Source organism: Limulus polyphemus, unplaced genomic scaffold (genome assembly GCF_000517525.1).
Source record: "Limulus polyphemus unplaced genomic scaffold, Limulus_polyphemus-2.1.2 Scaffold77067, whole genome shotgun sequence".
NCBI classification, from domain to species: domain Eukaryota; kingdom Metazoa; phylum Arthropoda; class Merostomata; order Xiphosura; family Limulidae; genus Limulus; species Limulus polyphemus.
The window spans coordinates 24-11,250 of NW_013742663.1; the positions used below are offsets into that span (position 1 = coordinate 24).

Genomic DNA, 11,227 nt, shown 5'->3' on the forward strand with positions numbered 1-11,227 from the left:
TAATTTGTGACTTTGTATTATCTTTTTTTATTATTATTTGACGATGAAAACTTAATCCAATAGATTTACTTACAGTGTAGACTTTTTTTATCTAAGTTCCTTTCGAAAGTCTAAACAGATATGAAGTTCAGGATGAAACGTTTCGCTAACATATAAGTTAAAGCCATCAAACTCTGTAAGTGCATCCATCCCCCATCCCCCTCATCATCATGGCCCCAAGTGTAAGCATATTTAATTTCGCTAACACATAGGTTACGGTTTTGGAGTTATGAAAAAAAGAATGATTGAAGTAACTTTATATTCACCCATGACAGTTTTATATGTGATATCCTACTACAGAACTATAATTAACTTTGAAGCTTTAAACAAATATATTTTATGCTTCAACAAACTTCCAATCTTGTAGTATCTTACATAACGTTAAGCCTTATTTATCTATCCATGCAGAGTGTCAAAAACTGCGTCGCTTATAAATTTGCAGCAGTTCAAGAGGATCCAGAAAATACACTCTCTGGAATGATTGACAAGTGTTTCTAAAGAGGTAAGTTAATAAGGTTAAACATACAATTATGTTGGCAATATATTAACCAACTATTTCTGGACTTGAACATCTTATGTGCTGAAAAGTGTATAAACATTATTATCTACAAGAACATCTAAAAATGTTTATAGTTTCAAATAACGTAACGTGTCGTCTATCGGTTAGGCCTTGTTGTAGCTATTCATATATCACAAGTTTAAGTAAAGAATACCATTACAATTAGAATTATATTGTAAACTAGCGGAGTACGCGGCGTTACTCGGATGAAAATGGCTTTAAATATCCTGAGATGTTTTGAGTAAATCAACCACATTAATCGTGATTTTTGCAAAAAAATACAAAATAGTCAAAATGGTTTCTTTACCTAACTAAATATTTATATCAAAATCAACAAAGATAACAACAACAACAAAAAAAAATTGGCTAAAGTTATTTTAACCAAAGCTTGAAATGTCATGCAAAAAGCAGGAGCAATGTATCTGAATTTGTTTTGGAAACACAGAGAGTTAAAATGGCCCTGGACGAGGAAATTATCATGCACGTTTGCTATCGGCAATTTTTTTTGTGTTGCAACAAGAAGAGAATACATTCATTAAATGGAACGATAATAAAGTCGCTGTAATCGACACAGCACAAATCAAAACATCAAAAGATAGGGAATTTTAACTCCCGACTTACCCAAAATTTGGTACTTGACTACCTTGTTTCTAGCCCTGGGTCAGTGGTAAGTTTATGGACTGACAGTGCTGTTTCGATTTCTCTCCGTAAAGTCACCGTATAGCCGATTTTTGCGAGTACACGCAAGCAAAGCAAAAGGTATGGCTGGAGCAAGCCTAATTAGTTAAGTCAGTGTGTGCGCATGTTTGGAGAAAGCGCCAGCCTTTTTCAGAGTTAGAGAGTAGGCATTTTGTGTAGAAGAGAAAGAGGGGGAGGTAAAGAGCACAAATGAAGACTTCGCAAGTTTTCAAATCGTTTTAACAGATGCTTGATCATGGATAGAATGATTAGAAGTTCTCACACAAAGAAGAAACGTACATAATAGCCGTATTGATTACATATTACCCAAAAAAAAAAACCCAGCCTTCTCAATTTGAGACCAGTTGGTCTTCCTGTTTGCTAACAATTGTTATATTGATCACTTTAGCTTTAAGTTGCGGCCCTAAAACGGCCTCTAAGGCCACTACCATACATAGCTTGTATTTGTATCTCGAGTTTGGAGTTTGGAACTTGAAACATGTGGCCTTGCATAAGTAACAGACCTAATAGACAGAGAGAGACATTCGCACTTATATATATAGCTAATCGTATTAATTAATATGTTTAAGTTTGTCATAGTAAATTGATGCTTTAATTATTCTTCTATTTTTCAAAATTACATAACTTTATTAAAATATGTGGTTATTATAAAATAAGGCCAAAAAGGCATAATGGAAATCTACATTTCCCTATATAGATTAATAAAGTTCCCTTCCTTTAAGTTATTATGTATAAAGAATCAACATTTCCCTAGAACTGAGTTGTTCAGATCCTTCATCGTTTTCACGTGTTTGAAACTTTTAACAATATATTTTGAAATGAAACTAACAGCAAAATACATCATCGTTACTATTTTCTACCTTCTTGAACGGAAAATGTAATATTTAGTCGTATATTTTTCACAAATAGTCCAAACCTTAAAGACATGCATATATAAAAAAAATGTTATACAATAACAGACAACCACAGTGTTCCCACTCTATTGCACCTTATACATAGACTGATACATGTCAAAGCAATCAGTCAGACTAGCAATTATTTAAGGATTTTTTATATGGAATGACACAAGTAACCCTCGCTATAAGGCTTCAGGTACACCTCATTTTAGAATAATAATTCTGAGACAATGAACGTTAAACGTTTATTGGACACCAAAAACAACTGTGTCCTGTTTATGTCCTATACAGTTATAACTATATGGTGGGTGGTGATGACTAGCTGCCTTCCCTCTAGTCTTACACTGCTAAATTAGGGGTGGCTAGCGCAGATAGCTCTCGTGTAGCTTTGCGCGAAATTCAAAAACAAACAAACAATTAAATAATTTGACTGATATATTTAATGTTATTAGCTTTGTTCTAAGTGAATTGACATTAATATTTAATTATTTTAATGTTATTTATATTTACAGCTTCAACGGATCACTTAACATCTGATGAGGACCAGCATCTACATATTACCTATAATATAATAATCTGGATCTGTCGTGGTTTCCTTCTTTTCGGGATATGTTTAACTCTCAAATATCTTTATCTAGAAAATAAAACTTTCATAAAGCAAGAACACTGGTTTATTGAATGTGGTTTTAAGTTGAAGTGGAACTAAAGATATACAAAGGGCTGTCGTTTTGTAGTACATATACACTTCTTAAACAAATATAATACAGTCTTTCATGTATTTTTTTTGGGGGGAGGTAAACTAAAATGTATTAACTCATTATTACACAAACGTATAAATCATGAAAACTATCTTCATTTTGAGGTGTTAAAAAGTGATAATAATAATATTTGAAAATTACATGTGTGTTTAAAGAAGTTGATAATTTGTAGTTAGAATGTGTTCCAGAAGCTTTCTTCACACACGAACGAGCCTTGACTATGATGGTCACGTATTATTAAATAAATTGTTTGTGCTATGCCCACAACGGGTATCGAAACCCAGTTTTTTTATATTAAAGTCGTCCAAGTTATAGTTCAAAATGTTTACAAATAATTACTTTCTTGTACACTATATTAAATATCTGTTGTTTCCGGAAATACATCAAAGTTACGAAAATCAATAAGAAGTCAGAGGTTAATTTAAAATGAATTAAAAATGAAATGAAACATACTGATAGTGTTACTACGACAAACATTATCGCTTGTACCCAACACACAAATTACATCATAGAGTAGCTATACCAGTCAGCTAAAATTACCATATTTGAACAATGATGGATAATATTATAGTGAAAGTAGAAAAAAAAAACTTGGAGTACATTACATTCCCTAATTAAAATTTGTATTCTATTGATAATTCCCTTGTAAAATAATGAATTAAAAAAAAGATATATAAAAATGATATGAGGAAGATAAATTTTCCTTGTTTCCATATATGTAATTAACAAAACTTGATTTAATATTGCACTGTAATTAATAACCGAAATGACACATTGACAGCAGACCAGTTTGGAGTGAAAATTCACAAGGATTTTATTTGCTACTTGTGGTATATCTTACAATAATAATAATAAATCCACTTAATACACATTAAATAGCAGAAGATAATATAATTTGTTATGAAGAATGCGCCATCCACTGATAGATATAAAAAAAACCTGAAATATGTATTTTCAGCCAAACAGAGTTTAATGTTTTTGTGTTAGCAACAAATAATTCTGATCATTGAAATGAATGTTTTGATTTTATTGCTAAATTAATGAGAGAGGCCAGTGAAGATGGAATGGTTCCTCCTGGTACCCCAGAGTGATGGTCCAACATTTACGGAACCCACGCTTTCCATCTCCACCCACACTCACTGTGTGATCATACAATTGCGACAGACCACTTTCCTGGGTTAGTCGACAATTAATTAATAGGGAGGACACCATACGGATCCGAAGTTTTGAAGTATGGATCCAATTTTGAAATTTTATTTGCAGATGTATACAAAATACAAGAATACGATGCCTGAACAATTGACAAAGAATAATTAAATACAAACAGTCAGAACACGGATAATAATCAATCATTTAACACAAAAGAACAACATGAAAATTACAATGTCACAAAATCATATTATTATCACATGGAACCAATTTGGTACTTCAAGTACAGAGAGTACGAAATGTAAATAGAAGGCAAAAATATTACATAAAAATAAACATTCTTGACACAAATATAGAAAAGCAAGTGCTGGAAGAATGTATGAATATAATGATACATTATCGTGTTCAATGAAACCCGGTTTATATGGGTAAAGATATAATAAAAAATAGCGAAAAATGCAAAAAAGACAGCTATAAATAAAATCTTAAATAGAAGAGAGTGGCTCCATAATTTCTCGAAGTATAACTAAGAGAGATGCAGCTTCAAGATGGATGCTAAAGCAGTACTGCATCTGGTGAAAGACATAGCGAACGGAATCAGATGAGTGTTAAATTAAACGTTAACCCTAAGTCAAGTAAAACTGCCTAATGATTGCAAATACCAGAAGATTTATCTGGTACTAAGGAATCGATTATCTTCATGTACTGTAATAGGAAGATTATAGTCGTGTACTAAACAAGCTTTTACACTCTTAAGTATAAATGAATGAAGAGTTTTTTTTACTTTTTATATCTGACAACACATACATATTCTATAAAGGCTGGCTTTAGAAGACTCTTGACAATCCAGAAAACATAATTTGGAAGCGAAAAAGATGACTTGATTTTCATACTGAATAATATGTTAATGTACATAGAAGACAGACATGAAAAGAAATAAATGATATAAACTTAAAAGACCAAAATTGTGAAAGCAGCAGAATATTGCAAAGAAACAAACATAACATATTTTTTAATATTTTAGTTCTATTTTTGGCCTGAAGATGGTAGCATGCTAGGAAAGAGAGTCACATAATAATGGTTTTGAAAAAACGAATCCTCTTACCACTACCAGAAAATGATATTTGTTAATGAAAGAAATGAAAGGTTCGCCATCTATTGACAGACAAAGAAAGCCCTAAAATACTTGTTCTTAGCCAAAATTAATGTTTTTTACATGCTGCAATAAATACTTTTAACGATGGAAACAAATGTTTTAAATCTATTCTTAGATTACTTTGGAGGCCAGTGAAGATGGACTGGTTCCTCCTGGACCGTACAAGTACCCCGGAGCGATGGACCAACGTTTGGGGGAGCATTTGCAGAACCCATGCTTTCCACCTCAACTCACTGTGTGTGCACACAATCGGACAACCCTGACATGGGCCATCGACGATTAATAGGGAGGACGCTATACGGATCCTAGGCCATGAAGTATAGCACCACGTATGCCCACATAGCTGCCAGGCTCGGCCCCACTAAACATTTGTAGCAAAGAAACGACTTAATATAAGGTTTGCTACGAAAAAAGAAAGTGGCGTTAAGTAAATTCATACCAAAATTTCTAGTTCACAAAGCTGTTGTTTACCTAAAATATTGGACTATTTGATAAAAAATATTTTATTTTAAAACTTTCTTTATGTTGTTCATTAGAATCTAATTGGAAAGAATTTATTTATGCATTGACAGACTCATACGATCGCAGAGAAGTTTCAGCCATCTAGTGCATAAAATGAAAATTACATTCAATAAAGGAAATTATCGATTATTATAATTTGAACTGTTAAATTCAACTTACTGACAGGATATTTGTTACTTACTATTATTTCTACAAAATAAGATTATCTCTATTAAGTGATCAGAATAATAATGATGTTAATAATTAATTAACCACATATGACCTTCTTTGTTTCAGAAAAAGTATAATTTTTGAATAATGAATTTCTGTTGGACAATGTTTAAAAATGATATTATGCAAAAGTTCCATTAGAAAAGCCAATTCAGGTATATCTTCTAAAATCTGTAGTTGTCGATTTACAGTAAAGTAATGTAGTATATCTTAAATACATAACAGTGAAGAAACATAACACTGCATTTCACTGCATTTAAAAAAGATTTCAAATCATGTCATATTTTTGTTTATTTATGTAATTGTAGTTTAACTATGTACCATACGAAAGTAATATTGGTCATAATATAAGGTCTCCCTTAAGATGAACTTTTTTTAGAGTAAAGCATTACATCTACTATTCAAAGATCCAATCATCCTATTTTGATATACCTGAAGGTATTTTTTTTACAGAATCATACCGTTATAAACGAATAGAACTATTTTAAATAGTATACATATATGTGATCATAAAATAATCGTTTGTAAGATTTCTATCATTCCGGCAAAAAAATATCAAGGTTTAACAATTATTCTTTTGTATACTAAAAAGTTCTCTTGTTTCAATTATGTGCTATTTGACAAAAGCAAATATGGTCATCAGTTTAAAATAAATATTTGGTGTTACTTCAAATACACACAAAGAAATTGTCTTCACACAAATGATATTTTCTATTTACAAACAGCTTATTTATACATTTGGAAGAATAAAGGATAAATTTTAAAAGAATAAAAAATTAAGTGTTATTTTAATTTGGATTTATGACTGAAAAACTTGTAGTGGTTATAAAGTGATAATTCTAAATCAATTATAAACTAAATGAATTCAGTATGATATAAGAATAATTATTTTATGTAGTTTTCAGCATCAATAGGTTAAACCATACTTTTCAATTCCCATTTATCTCGAAGAATTATATGAAGATTCTCTAAATATAGATTTTGGTCGTAATCCTCTATTACTTACAGATTCGCACATTGAAGTTTTATACTTTTACGTTGATAACATAGTAGTTTAATAAAATATTTAATGTAATTGTGTGAAATATCGTTTCATGTGCACATTGGCCTACCTGTGAGAGAGGATTAAAGTCGTTCACCATGTTAATGATTATAATGATATTTAAATGGGAAAGAATACCAACACACATAGAATGCATGCTTAGGATAACTTTTATGTGATAGGTATAACAGCTTCTATAAACGTTATATTTCCTTTTAACATTACTTATGTATTTGATGGTTGGATCCTTAGGGTATGGAGATTTTATAAATATAGGTTTCGATATCTTTTGTCATACTACTTATTGATTGGTGACTCGAAGTTATCACTTTTTTTATCTAAGAACAACAGAACTTATGTTTATATTAACAGAGTTCTGAACAACGAGGGTGAACACCTCTTGAATTTACGTTTTCATTATCTTTAAAAATTTGCACTGATCTCTGTTAGTGGAAATTGTCCAATAATCTGACCTGTAACTATCAATACACGTTACAGATCTGCTTTACTATGTACAATGAAGAAACGAATTGATATACTTAATGTAAAGTACATAAATGTTAAACTTTTTAAATATGTATACTTGCTATTCCTTGGTAAAATCAGTCTAAATTACAAACATTTATTATTAAAATCAAGTAATACAGCGATTAACAACAGAGCTCGGTGGTTATTTACAGTACAACAATCTTTGTTACAAAATAGATGTGTGTTGAAGTAAATAACAAGAACGTCAACAATTAGTGTAATGGTGACGTCATAGTAAAAGTAACTTAATATTCTTTACTCATTATTAGTGTCCTTGTAAACAGTCAGCTGCTAAATACCAAATCTTGGACAAAGTAAGTTGATTACATTTTTTATTTGTAATTGGTATCTGTGTGTGAAAACAATTTATTTATTATTTACAAAAGACGAAGGGCGTGGAAGTAGGTAAAAACATTTTATTTACAATTTTTAGTTGTATAAATAGTTTGAAAGTAGTAATATAAGTAGTTTATATAAAGACGACAGTCTGAAGGTTTTACTGTCTCCTAGAGGGAAAGGGATAAGTCCACGGATTTATAACGCTAAAATCCTGGATATGATTTCCAGCGGTGGACACAGAAGATAGCCCATGTGGATTTTCTCTGAAATAAATGACCCCCAGTGGCACAGCGGTATGTCTGCGGACTTACATCGCAAGAAACCGGGTTTCGATACCCGTGGAGGGCAGAGCACAGACAGCCCATTGTGTAGCTTTGTGCATAACTAGAAACAAAAAAACAAACTGATAATTTTGCTAAGTGTCGCCATCTAGTGTGCAACCTGTTCTCTCTCTCTCTCTATTACAATCTGGAGACTGTTAGTAAGATATTTGTCAAATGTTTTATGTATTTTTAATTTATGTAGCCTAGAATTCCGAATGTGTAAAAAAGTTTAGAATTGTGTTGCATTATTACCCATATGTGAACAATTTTAAAATGAATGTTTAAAGAAATTCACATTTTTATATTTTGTAATGAAAATTAATTTATCAAAGAACATGCTATATGCACATTGTGTCAGCACTGTAACGTGGCTCATGAAAATGCACATTAATAATATTGATTGAGAAGGTGACATTATCTTCTACTTCAGGAGTAAATTAACTTATTTCGTGACATTGATTAATTTGGTATTAAATAAATTTATTAGTGTACTGATTGAAATGTTATTGGGTTTGCTCTATGTGAATTTACATTAATAATTAATTATTTTAATATTATTGGTATTTACAGCTTCAATGGATGACTTAACAGTTGATGAGGACCAGTATCTACATATTACCTATAATATAATAATCTGAATCTGTCGTGGTTTCCTTCTTTTTGGGATATGTTTAACTCTCAAATACGTTTATCTGGAAAATAAAACTATCATAAAGCATCAAAACTGTTGCATTTGTAGTGATTTATTAAATATGATTAAATTAAAAAAGATACCTAAATTATTTTGACACAAAACACTATTATTGAGAAACAGTGTCATTCAGAAAATAGTAAATTTCTGAAACTACAACTGTACTGATATTTTATACAGTTTGAAAATATTTCACTGTAAAAAGCAGTTAGATGTACTTATGTAAAACTGAAATGAAGACAAAATTATAATATTATAAATTATGTTCAGATTCAAGTTCAGAAACTTAATGTAATACAATATGTTCAACTCAAATTTAAGATAGGCAAAATTAGAACAGAGGAATCTATTATAACTAAAATAGAGACAAAACTTTGTTATTTATGAATTTTACAAGCTCATATAACTTACCTTTATAGTCATGGAAAAGAAAACCTTTAAAATATTTGTGTTTCAGTATTTTATTTGATTTCAGATCCTATACATCTACTGGTTAATATTTTCACTCCATAGTTCACAGTGTTTCATTTATAAAAGTTAACAAATGTCAAACACCACAAAGAAGAAATTGAACAACTCAATTATAATGAAATGTTGATTTCTATTTAATGCGTTTTTGACCTTATTTAAAAAAAAACATGTTAAAAGTAAAACATAAAGTGCAACTTTAATAAATAACCACATATTTTCATAACGTTAACAAATTTGAAAAATAAAAAAAACATTAAAGCTTCAATCTATTATGTTACAAAAAGAAAATAAATATTAAAACAAAATTAAACAGAATAATTAATAATAACATTTACAGTACACTCTTAATTATAAGGGTATTTTTTATTCAAATTGAAACTTGTGATATATGAATAGTTAATACAAGGTCTGACATAAGATGTTCAAGTCCAGAGATGATTGTTTAATGTCTTGCTAACATATTGATATATTTTAACTGTATCAACTTACATCTTCAGAAACAGTTGTCAATCATTCCAGTGAGTATAGATTCTGGATCCACTTGAGCTGCTGCAAATTTCTCACGGATACATTTTTTGACATCCTGCAAGTACAGATTTAACTGTTCATTTGATTAATCATAGATGCAACAATGTAATACAATGATGTTACAAGGATAAACACAGATACAACAATATAATACAATGATGTTACAAGGATAAACATAGATAGACAGTTACCTGATCTTCACAATAATGGTGATCCGGGGTTCTAGTGTGGAAGGACAAGAGTAGTGATTTGTCACATGTAGAATTAAAGAACATGTGTCTAGGGAAGAATTTATAAAAATTGAAAAGGAACTATAGAGGCACTCAGTAGAACCCATATCTCTACCTCAGTAGAACCCATATCTCTACCACGCAGCGTTGATCATATTCGGGTCTCAAAAAATGGGTCCATACGACCGTCGTTATCAACGGATACGGATCATTTTTTTCAGGACAATAAGGAATAATATTCAACATAAGTCCACCAAGTTTCACCAAAATTCGATCATTTTTGACTGAGTTATAGAGCAAACATAGTGTGAAAAATCGATACCATGCTGAGAGATGGGATTTTTTAGATTTTCGGGATTTTGCTGTGACCTTGACCCGCCAAAACTATGCACTCCTAAGTTTAACTATTGGCCAAATGTATACCAACTTTCGTCCAAATCCATTCACAAACACACATACACACACAGGGGTGAAAACATAACTTTCGCCCACTTCGGTAGCGGAGGTAAAAATGTTCAAACTCTGGAAATGTGTCCCTCATGACTCCGTGTATATGTAACACGTGTTATGAAGAACCAACTGCATGAAGTGAGTTTACAGTCACCTCGGACACTATAAGAAAGTGAGATATATAATATATACCTACCACAGAACTACAATTAACTTTAAAGGTTTATACAAATACATTTTATGCTTGTACAAACTTCCAATCTTGTAATATGTTAAATAACATTAAGTCTTATTTGTGCAATTAGAAAAAGAATACGTTTCAAATACATAAATTTCAAACATTAACGTCACAAAATTTAAAACAACATTAATTACTGTTAAAATTAATTGTGGCTAGAAAGATATGACTTGTTAATTTTTACATACATCACAGACAGGTCTTCGTATAAGCAAATTTTAAAAGATATTTTTAGATTTATAAAATAAAATTTGGAATTGAACTAAACCACATAGAGTATCAAGTTTTTTATATTATAGGAAGGACTGAACTTGACAAGACATGGACTCGAACCCGAGGTTTAAGCTAAGCCTGCCAAAGATACATTCACATTTTCGAATGACGTCAGCCTCAAATTTT

General features: G+C 30.7%; 1 long non-coding RNA gene across 1 annotated transcript; it reads left to right on the top strand.

Annotated features, from left to right (window-relative positions):
* Positions 1-444: 444 nt before the first annotated feature.
* On the top strand, positions 445-8,944 carry LOC111084474. The gene is made up of 2 exons (XR_002609575.1): positions 445-541; positions 8,791-8,944. It is a non-coding gene; the product is annotated as an uncharacterized LOC111084474 (long non-coding RNA).
* Positions 8,945-11,227: the final 2,283 nt, after the last annotated feature.